The following is an 8,402-nucleotide window of genomic DNA, read 5'->3' as shown; positions in this document are numbered from 1 at the left end:
ACTTGAGTAGGGGAAAGGGAATGTTGACCTGAGGAAGGAGAGGTGGTGCTAAGTATGACAGCTGGCAGGTGGGTCATCAAAGGCCCACTTACACCATCAATATCTATGGGTCATCCTCATCACTGCACAGAAGATGTCTTTTTGAGGATTAAATTGGCATCCTCTAAAGCAGTGGTTCTCAACCCTCTGGCCCTTCAGTTCCTCATGTTGTGACCCAACCATAAAATTATTTTCGTTGCTACTACATAACTGTAATGTTGTTACTGTTATGAATCGTAATGTAAATATCTGATATGCAGGATGGTCTTAGGCGACCCCTGTGAAAGGGTCGTTCGACTGCCAAAGGGGTTGCGACCCACAGGTTGAGAACTGCTGCTCTAAAGTATCTCTCCCCTTTGGGAAAAAATGTCCTGGTATTCACCACCTCCGACCTCCCTCATTCTTCAGAATGCTGCTGTTTAAACTTGAGACTTTCTTCAAAATCATTTTAGTTGGTTGCACATTTTACAATCTGCACAGGGAAACTGAGGCACAGTTGGAGACTTTTCTACAAATTGTCCCAGCATAACACCATATTTCTATACAAAGCCTTGTTGAGAGTATTACAGATGTCCCCCCTTTTCCCCCTTTACCTCCCTCCACTCATTTCTCACCCTGCCCTAGGCTTTCACCACCCTATTGTCTGTCCTTAGGTAATGCATATATGCATATAAGATCTTTGGTTGATCTCTTCCCACCCTTCTCCCCCTTCCTTCTGAGATTCATTAGTGTGTGCCATGCTTCCATGCCTCTGATTCTATTTTATTCATCATTTTATTTTGTTCATTAGATATTTTGTTGTTCATTTTGATCTCTTCTGCTTCTCTTCCTCCTCTTCCTTCCTCCTCCTCCTCCTCTTCCTCTTCTTCGTAAAGAATATCCTTCAACAATAGTTTTTTTAATTAAATCTTTATTGTTCAGATTATTACATTTGTTCCTCTTTTTTTCCCCCCATAACTCGCCTCCTCCCAGTTCCCGCCCCACCCTCTGCCCTCACTCCCCACCCACTGTCCTCATCCATAGGTGCACGATTTTTGTCCAGTCTCTTCCCGCATCTCCCATTCCCCTTTCCCCACCAAGAATAGTCAGTCCATTCCCTTTCTATGTCCCTGATTCATTATAATCACCAGTTCATTCTGTACATCAGATTATTTATTCACTTGATTCTTAGATTCACTTGTTGATAGATGCATGTTTGTTGTTCACAATTTGTATCTTTACCTTTTTCTTCTTCCTCTTCTTAAAGGATACCTTTCAGCATTTCATATAATACTGGTTTGGTGGTGATGTACTCCTTTAGCTTTTCCTTATCTGTGAAGCTTTTTATCTGACCTTCAATTCTGAATGATAGCTTTGCTGGATAAAGTAATCTTGGTTGTAGGTTCTTGGTATTCATCATTTTGAATATTTCTTGCCATTCCCTTCTGGCCTGCAAAGTTTCTGTTGAGAAATCAGCTGACAGTCGTATGGGTATTCCCTTGTAGGTAACTGAGTTTCTTTCTCTTGCTGCTTTTAAGATTCTCTCTTTGTCTTTTGCTCTTGGCATTTTAATGATGATGTGTCTTGGTGTGGTCCTCCTTGGATTCCTTTTGTTTGGGGTTCTCTGCGCTTCTTGGACCTGTAAGTCCATTTCTTTCACCAGGTGGGGGAAGTTTTCTGTCATTATTTCTTCAAATAGGTTTTCAATATCTTGCTGTCTCTCATTTTCTGGCACACCTATAATTCTGATGTTGGTACGCTTGAAACTGTCCCAGAGGCTCCTTATACTATCTTCGTATTTTTGGATTCTTTTTTCATTTTGCTTTTCCGGTTGGGTGTTTTTTGCTTCTTCGCATTTCAAATCTTTGACTTGATTCTTGTGCTCCTCTGGTCTGCTGTTGGGTGTCTGTATAATATTCTTTATTTCAGTCAGTGTATGCTTAATTTCTAGTTGGTTCTTTATCACAACATCGAGGGTCTCATTAGATTTCTTGTAGATCTCATCAAGTTTATCGGCAGTTTCTAGAAAATTATTGAAAGACCTTAAAAGTGCGTTTTTTAGCTCTATATCCTTCATTTCTGTCATGTTTCTTTGTCTCCGCATTTTTTATGCTTTCTTGGTGCACCCCCTTGTGGTCTTTGTGCGCAGTCTTATTGTAGTTAAGCCTTGATTGTTGTCAGCAATACTGGGGGTGAATTGACCTCCAGGCTAACTGGCTATGAGAGTCAGCTGTGTCTGTAGTGGGAGAGCTTCTGTGCTGGATCTCTAGGGCGGTGCTAGTCTAGCGTTTGCCTAAGGCTATCCAGCAAATGCCTCTGTGCAGGGCTTGGGTGGGGCGGGTCCCCAGGGATCTACAGGGCGGGTGGAGCGAGCAGTTATGGCTGCTCTCAGATCCATACCCAGGGGCTCTGCCTCTCAGAGTCCCGGGAGAGAAAGTTGCATTTGAGTTCCGACCAAAGCCAGACAGTCCCGCTTCTCCCGTTTGAGTCTGGGTCCCTAGAGACTCTCCCGGATCTGGAACTCAGAGTCTGAAACTCCCTCCCGATTGAAAACAACAACCGCGCCCTCCGCCGCCGGCCTGCTCCACATGCACTCCGCACCTTAGTATTTCACTTCCGCACTGCGCCTCCTCTGAGTCTCGGTATGGATTTCTCTTTCCTTCTAGTTGTAGGATTTCCACTCAGCCAGTCTTCCTGTGGTTCTGGGTGATGTCCGTTCCGTCTTTTAGTTGTATTTTTGAAGTGGTTGTTCGAGGCAGCAAACTCCGGCGTTAACCTATGCCGCCATCTTGGTTTCTCTTCAACAATAGTTTGATGGTGATGAACTCATTTAGCTTTTCTTGTTTGTGAAGCTCATTATCTGACCCTCAATTCTAAATGAGAGCTTTGCTGGTTAGAGTATTCTTGGTTTTAGGTCCTTGCTATTCATAACTGAATATTTCTTGCCACTCGCTTCTGACCTGCAAAGTTTCTGTTGAAAAATCAGCTGACAGTCATATGGGCACTCCCTTTTAGGTAACTAACTGCTTTTAATAATCTCTGTTTGTCTTTAACCGTTGGCATTTTAGTTATGTGTCTTGGTGTGGGCCTCTTTGGGTTCCTCTTGTTTGGGACTCTTTGTGCTTCCTAGACTTGTAAGTCTATTTCTTTTACCAGGTAGGGGAAGTTTTCTTTCATTATTTCTTTAAATAGGTTTTTAATATCTTGCTTTCTCTATTCTCCTTCTGGCATCCTCATAATGTGAATGTTGGTATGCTTGAAGTTGTCCCAGAGGCTCCTTACACTCTCTCATATTTTTGGATTCTTTTTCTTTCTGCTATTCTGATTGGGTGTTTTTTGCTTCCTTATATTCCAAATCATTGATTTGATTCTCTGAATTCTCTACTCTACTGTTGAATCCCTGTAAATTATTCTTTATTTCAGTTAGTGTATGCTTAATTTCTGACTGGTCTTTTTTCATATCTTTGACATTCTCATTAAGATCCTTGAAAGTCTCATGAAGATTCTTGAATAACCTTGTAACCATGGTTTTGAACTCTGTATCCAGCAGTTTGCTTGCTTCCATTTCTTTTATTTGTGACATGTTTCTTTGTCTTCACATTTTGGCTGCTTCCCTGTGTTTATTTCTATGTATTAGGTAGAGCTGCTATGTCTCCAGGAATTGGTAGAGTGGTCTTGTGTAGTAGGTGTCCTGTAGGACCCAGTGGCTCAGCCTCCTCAGTCAGCTGAGCTAGGCACTCTAGGTGTGCCCCTTTGTGGGCTGTATGCACTATCTCCTTGTAATTGATTGCTATTGAAATCACTGGGAGGAATTACCCACAGGCCTATTGAAATCACTGGGAGAAATTACCCACAGGCCTATGAGGACCAGCTGTGACTACAGTGAAAGAACTGCTGTGCAGGAGACACCCTATGGAGCAGGACTTGCTTCAGTGAGGCTTTGGTGCTCACTGAGTCTGCCTCTTGAGTGTGTTGCTTGTGGTTGTGTAGAATGTAATCTGCTATGTCTGAAGCAGTTCACTGGGTGCACTAGCTCTAGGGCCTCAGGGAGGTGCAGAGTCAGCTACTGGCTGGGCCACCCAACAGGAGCTACAGAGGGAACTGCAGAAGGCTGCTATTTGCTATTTGTATTGGGCTTGGAGGTGCCCAGGTGAAGCCCAGCTGTGAAGCAAGGCAGGTTGGTGCTAGCGCTGGGTCTTGGGTCTTTTAATGATAGTTTTGGGGCACTCTGTCACCAGCTGCAGCTTGTTTGAGAGATTTTAGCAAAGTCTGAAGCCTGAGCCAGGACAGGCCATTCATATGGAAAAGCTGCTGCAAACAGCTTGGATGGGGCAGGGTGTCCGGGAATCCCCGGGGTGGAGCAAACAGTGCTCCATGCTGATGGAGACTCAGATATGGCTACCAGTCAGCCCTGTGATAAGGGAGGTCCCAGTACAGGAACAATGACCCCTGCAAGCACTCCTGTCTGGGAGAAAGCCAGACAGTCCAGTTCCTCCCTGAGTTTCTTCCCTGATGCCAAACAATCCAGTTCCTCCCTGTATGTGTCTGGGTCCCCCAAAGCCGACCAGGTGCTGGGAGTTCAAATAAGTTCGTGCACTGGCCCTTTAAAAGGAACACCTGGATCAATCTCCAGGTCACTCAGTCACAATCCCCGCTGGTTTTTACAGCCCATAGTTTTAGAAACTTCTCTTCCCAGTTCTGGAACCCTGTGCTGGGGATCTAGGGGTCTGGTGTGGGGCTAGGACTCCTTGCTCCTTACAGGCAGCCTCCACAGAGACTATCTCCCTCCCAATTTAAAAAAAACAGTTCATGTGGGTATAGACCAGCCCATTCCGTGCCTCCGCCCCTCCTACTACCAGTCTCAGTGTGCTTTCTTCTTTACTTCTCTAGTTGTAGGACTTCCATTCAGCCAGCTTTCAGGTGGTTCTGAATGATGGTTCTGTATTTTAGTTGTAATTTTGATGTGGTAGTGGAAGTCAGCGAATATAGGCATTTACCTACATCACCATCTTGGTTCTCTTTGTATATTCGTATACTATATTCTTAAATAAAATAAACTGGAGAAAAGAAAATTGTTATTAAAATCATAAAGGAGAGAAAATACATTTACAGTTTTGAAAAAAAAATATGCATATAAGTGGACCTGCACAGTTCAAACCTATGTTGTTCAAGGGTCAATACCACAGTATTTTCTTTTATAGCCTGTAATTAATCATAAAAAAAGGGCAGTTACTGTACAACAGTAATTCTATGAATAGGCAGCCCCATAGTTGCCAGTGTTTTTCATAGCAAAGCTAGTTATATAGTATTGCTTTGATACACAAATGATAATTTTCTGAATTATAAAGTTCTCAGATAAGAGATGCCAAGAGCCTGAATAAGGATTTAGCCCCTAAATACACTTGATTCTTATGTTTTACAGTATTCTGTATTTTCACCCAGATTTAAATCAGGATTTTTTTTTTTTTAATGTCCTAGACCTAGGCAAGTCTGTTTTGACTCTGGATTTACACCAAAGCTAAGAAGAGTTGATCCAAAATATTTCCTAGGATAAGAAAGAGTTATTGTGGGTTTCCCAGAATACACTGAATTGCCAGATTTACTTGCTTCTAGGGTTATTTTATTGCATTTATCAACCAAACTTTTATCATGGAGCCTGGACTAGAATTAGACCTCACCTTACAGGAATTAGGAGCTAAGTTAGCATCCATTTACTTTCCTACTTTATTTAAAAAGAAAGCAAGAAGCAAGAAAGAATAATAACTGCAGCTTAGCCTCAACAACAGCAGGAGAAATGAAGGTTGATAACCTTTCTTTTAGGCAGGTTTTAGAGCTTACAAAATGTTTAGAAGAGGCTTATCATTTTTCCTTCGCCATCCAGATTCCTTTTCTGCTATTCAGAATAGATGATAAGAAATCATCAAAGGGGTGAAACCAACTCACTTTTTAATCTCTTCTTTGAAGGTGCCTCTGCCTGTCCCTTAGACATTGGTGTTCTTCAAGTTTCTATCTTACGGTCTTTCTCACTGTACCATTTCCCTGAAAAATCCTCTTATTTTCATGGCTTCCTTTACCATCAACATTAATTCTTCTCATTTTGAGAGTGGAAGAAAGGTCATTTTGGGGCTCAAGTAGACATGGATTTTTTTTAAAGGTTGAGAAATCATTGAACTGTATGTTTATCATTCTAAAAAACATGTCTTGCCCTAAGCCTAACTTAGCCCATACATTATTTATTCATTGCCTACTAGAAGCATCCATTGGGATATCTTGTATATATATTAAATTCAATATATCCAGAATTGACCTCATTCTCTACCTCCACTTCCCTCCACCAACCCTATCCCACCCCCGCCCACACCCCCACACAGAGGGACAAAAAGTCTATTCTTGCTGTATCCTGGGTTTCCATTCTCATTGAATAGCCCTAACATCAGCATTTATCAAGCCACAAACCTGTGAATCATCTTTGAATCATCTCCAACTCACTGAAATCCTGTTGGAGCACTCTCCTAAATTTTACCTTTCTATATCTCTCCACCGTTCCTGCCATTATCGTAGTCTACATTGTTACAGCGGCCTCCTGACTCTGGCGCTTGTCCTTCATTCCTACAGCTCGGTCTCCATATATGCTGCCCTGGAGTAGTCTATAAAGCACAAGTCTTACTGTGTCACTCCTGAGGCCTCTTAGGACAGATTCTGAACAGTGGGATTGACAATCTTGACAACATTTCCTCTCCTCCCAAGTGCTCTAGCTAGAATGAACTTGTTTCAGTGTCCAGAAAGCATTATACTTTCTCTGCAAATGCTTCTTTTTTCTGAACACTTATTGACCCCCAAGTTCACAGTTATTCCTTTCTTAGCCTTGAAGTCTCAGCCTAACACAGTTCCTCTGGAAAGCCCTCTCTGGAGCCTCTTCAGCTGTTAGAGTTCTCTGGCCACAACTCTTGTCTCAACCTTGTTCTCTTAACACTACTTATCAGTGTTTTGTAATGTTTATTATCTATCTTCCCAGCTAGATTAATAGTTTCATGAGATCAGAAACTCATGTCACATCCCCAGTATCTAACATAAAGCCTGGCAATTAGTAGGCATTTGAAGGCCTGGGGTAGGGCAGGAGCCTGGGGGAGAGGAGCAAAGAGGGAAAATGGGGGACATCTGTAATACTCTCAACAATAAGAATAAATTTTTAAAAAATGCAAGGGTGTAGCATCTTTGGGAATACATTGTATGAGGAAGTAATTTATTAGTTATCGAAAGCTATTTCTGATAGCATAGCAGCTAAAAATGAGTGGTTCCAAAATAAATATAACTAGTTTTCTTCTCTCACTTTTTTTTGTTTTAGATTAGTTTATAAATGCTTATGCTATCTACACTAATAAAAGAGAAACATGGTAATTGGCATACGACCGCTACCCTTCCCATTGGCTAATCAGCGTATCCTTATGCAAATTAACTGTCAGCCAAGATGGCGGCCGGCAGCCAGGCAGCTGGAAGCGAACATGAGGCTTGCTTGCTCCAGTGACTGCAAACTGCAACGTTCCCCTCCCCGCCTGACTTGCAGGCCTCTGAGCTGGCAGTTTGAAACATTCTAACAAATATAGCCGGCTGGGATCTCAGAGCTGAAGTTATACATTGTTTCGATTATAGAACCGAAACAAACCAGCAGCAGAAGCCTCAGAGCTAGAGCCAGAGCTAAAGCTGGCCCAGAAGAAAAAAAAGGAGTGGTTGGGAGCTTCAGTCAGCCTGAAAGCAGCCCTCAGCCCCTCACCCAGACTGGCCAGGCACCCCAGTGGGGACCCCCATCCTGAAGGGTGTGTGACCAGCTGCAAACAGCCATCATCCCCTCACCCAGGCTGGCCAGGCACCCCGGTGGGGACCCCCACCCTGATCCAGGACACCCTTCAGGGCAAACCAGCCGGCCCCCAGGCCTCTATCCTATATAGTAAAAGGGTAATATGCCTCCCAGCACCGGGATCAGCGGAGCCGAGAGGTCTCCTGGCACCAGATCAGCATGACAGGGTGCAGCGCCCAAACCCCCTGATTGCCCTGCGGCTCTGTGTGTGACAGGGTGTGGCGCCCCAACCCCCCCCCCCCCCCCACGGGCCCTGCTCTGTCTGTGACGGCGTAGAGCCATAACCTCCCCATCGGCCCTGCCCTGAGTGTGACAGTGGTGGCGCCCCAACCCCCTGATCCACCCTGCTCTGTGTGTGACAGGGGGCGGTGCCCTAACTCCCCTATCGGCCCTACTCTGTGCGTGACGGGGGAGCTCCCCAACCCCCTGATGGGCCCTGCTCTGTGCGTGAGAGGGGGGAGCTCCGCAACCCTCTGATGGGCCCTGCTCTGTGCATGACGGGGGGAGGGGGGCAGTTCCCCAACCCCCT

Source organism: Myotis yumanensis, unplaced genomic scaffold (assembly GCF_028538775.1).
Source record: "Myotis yumanensis isolate MYYU_CA2020_CCGP unplaced genomic scaffold, mMyoYum1.0.hap1 SCAF_1, whole genome shotgun sequence".
NCBI classification, from domain to species: Eukaryota; Metazoa; Chordata; class Mammalia; order Chiroptera; family Vespertilionidae; genus Myotis; species Myotis yumanensis.
The sequence above is the reverse complement of the archived record's forward strand: the minus strand, read 5'-3'. Positions refer to the sequence as shown.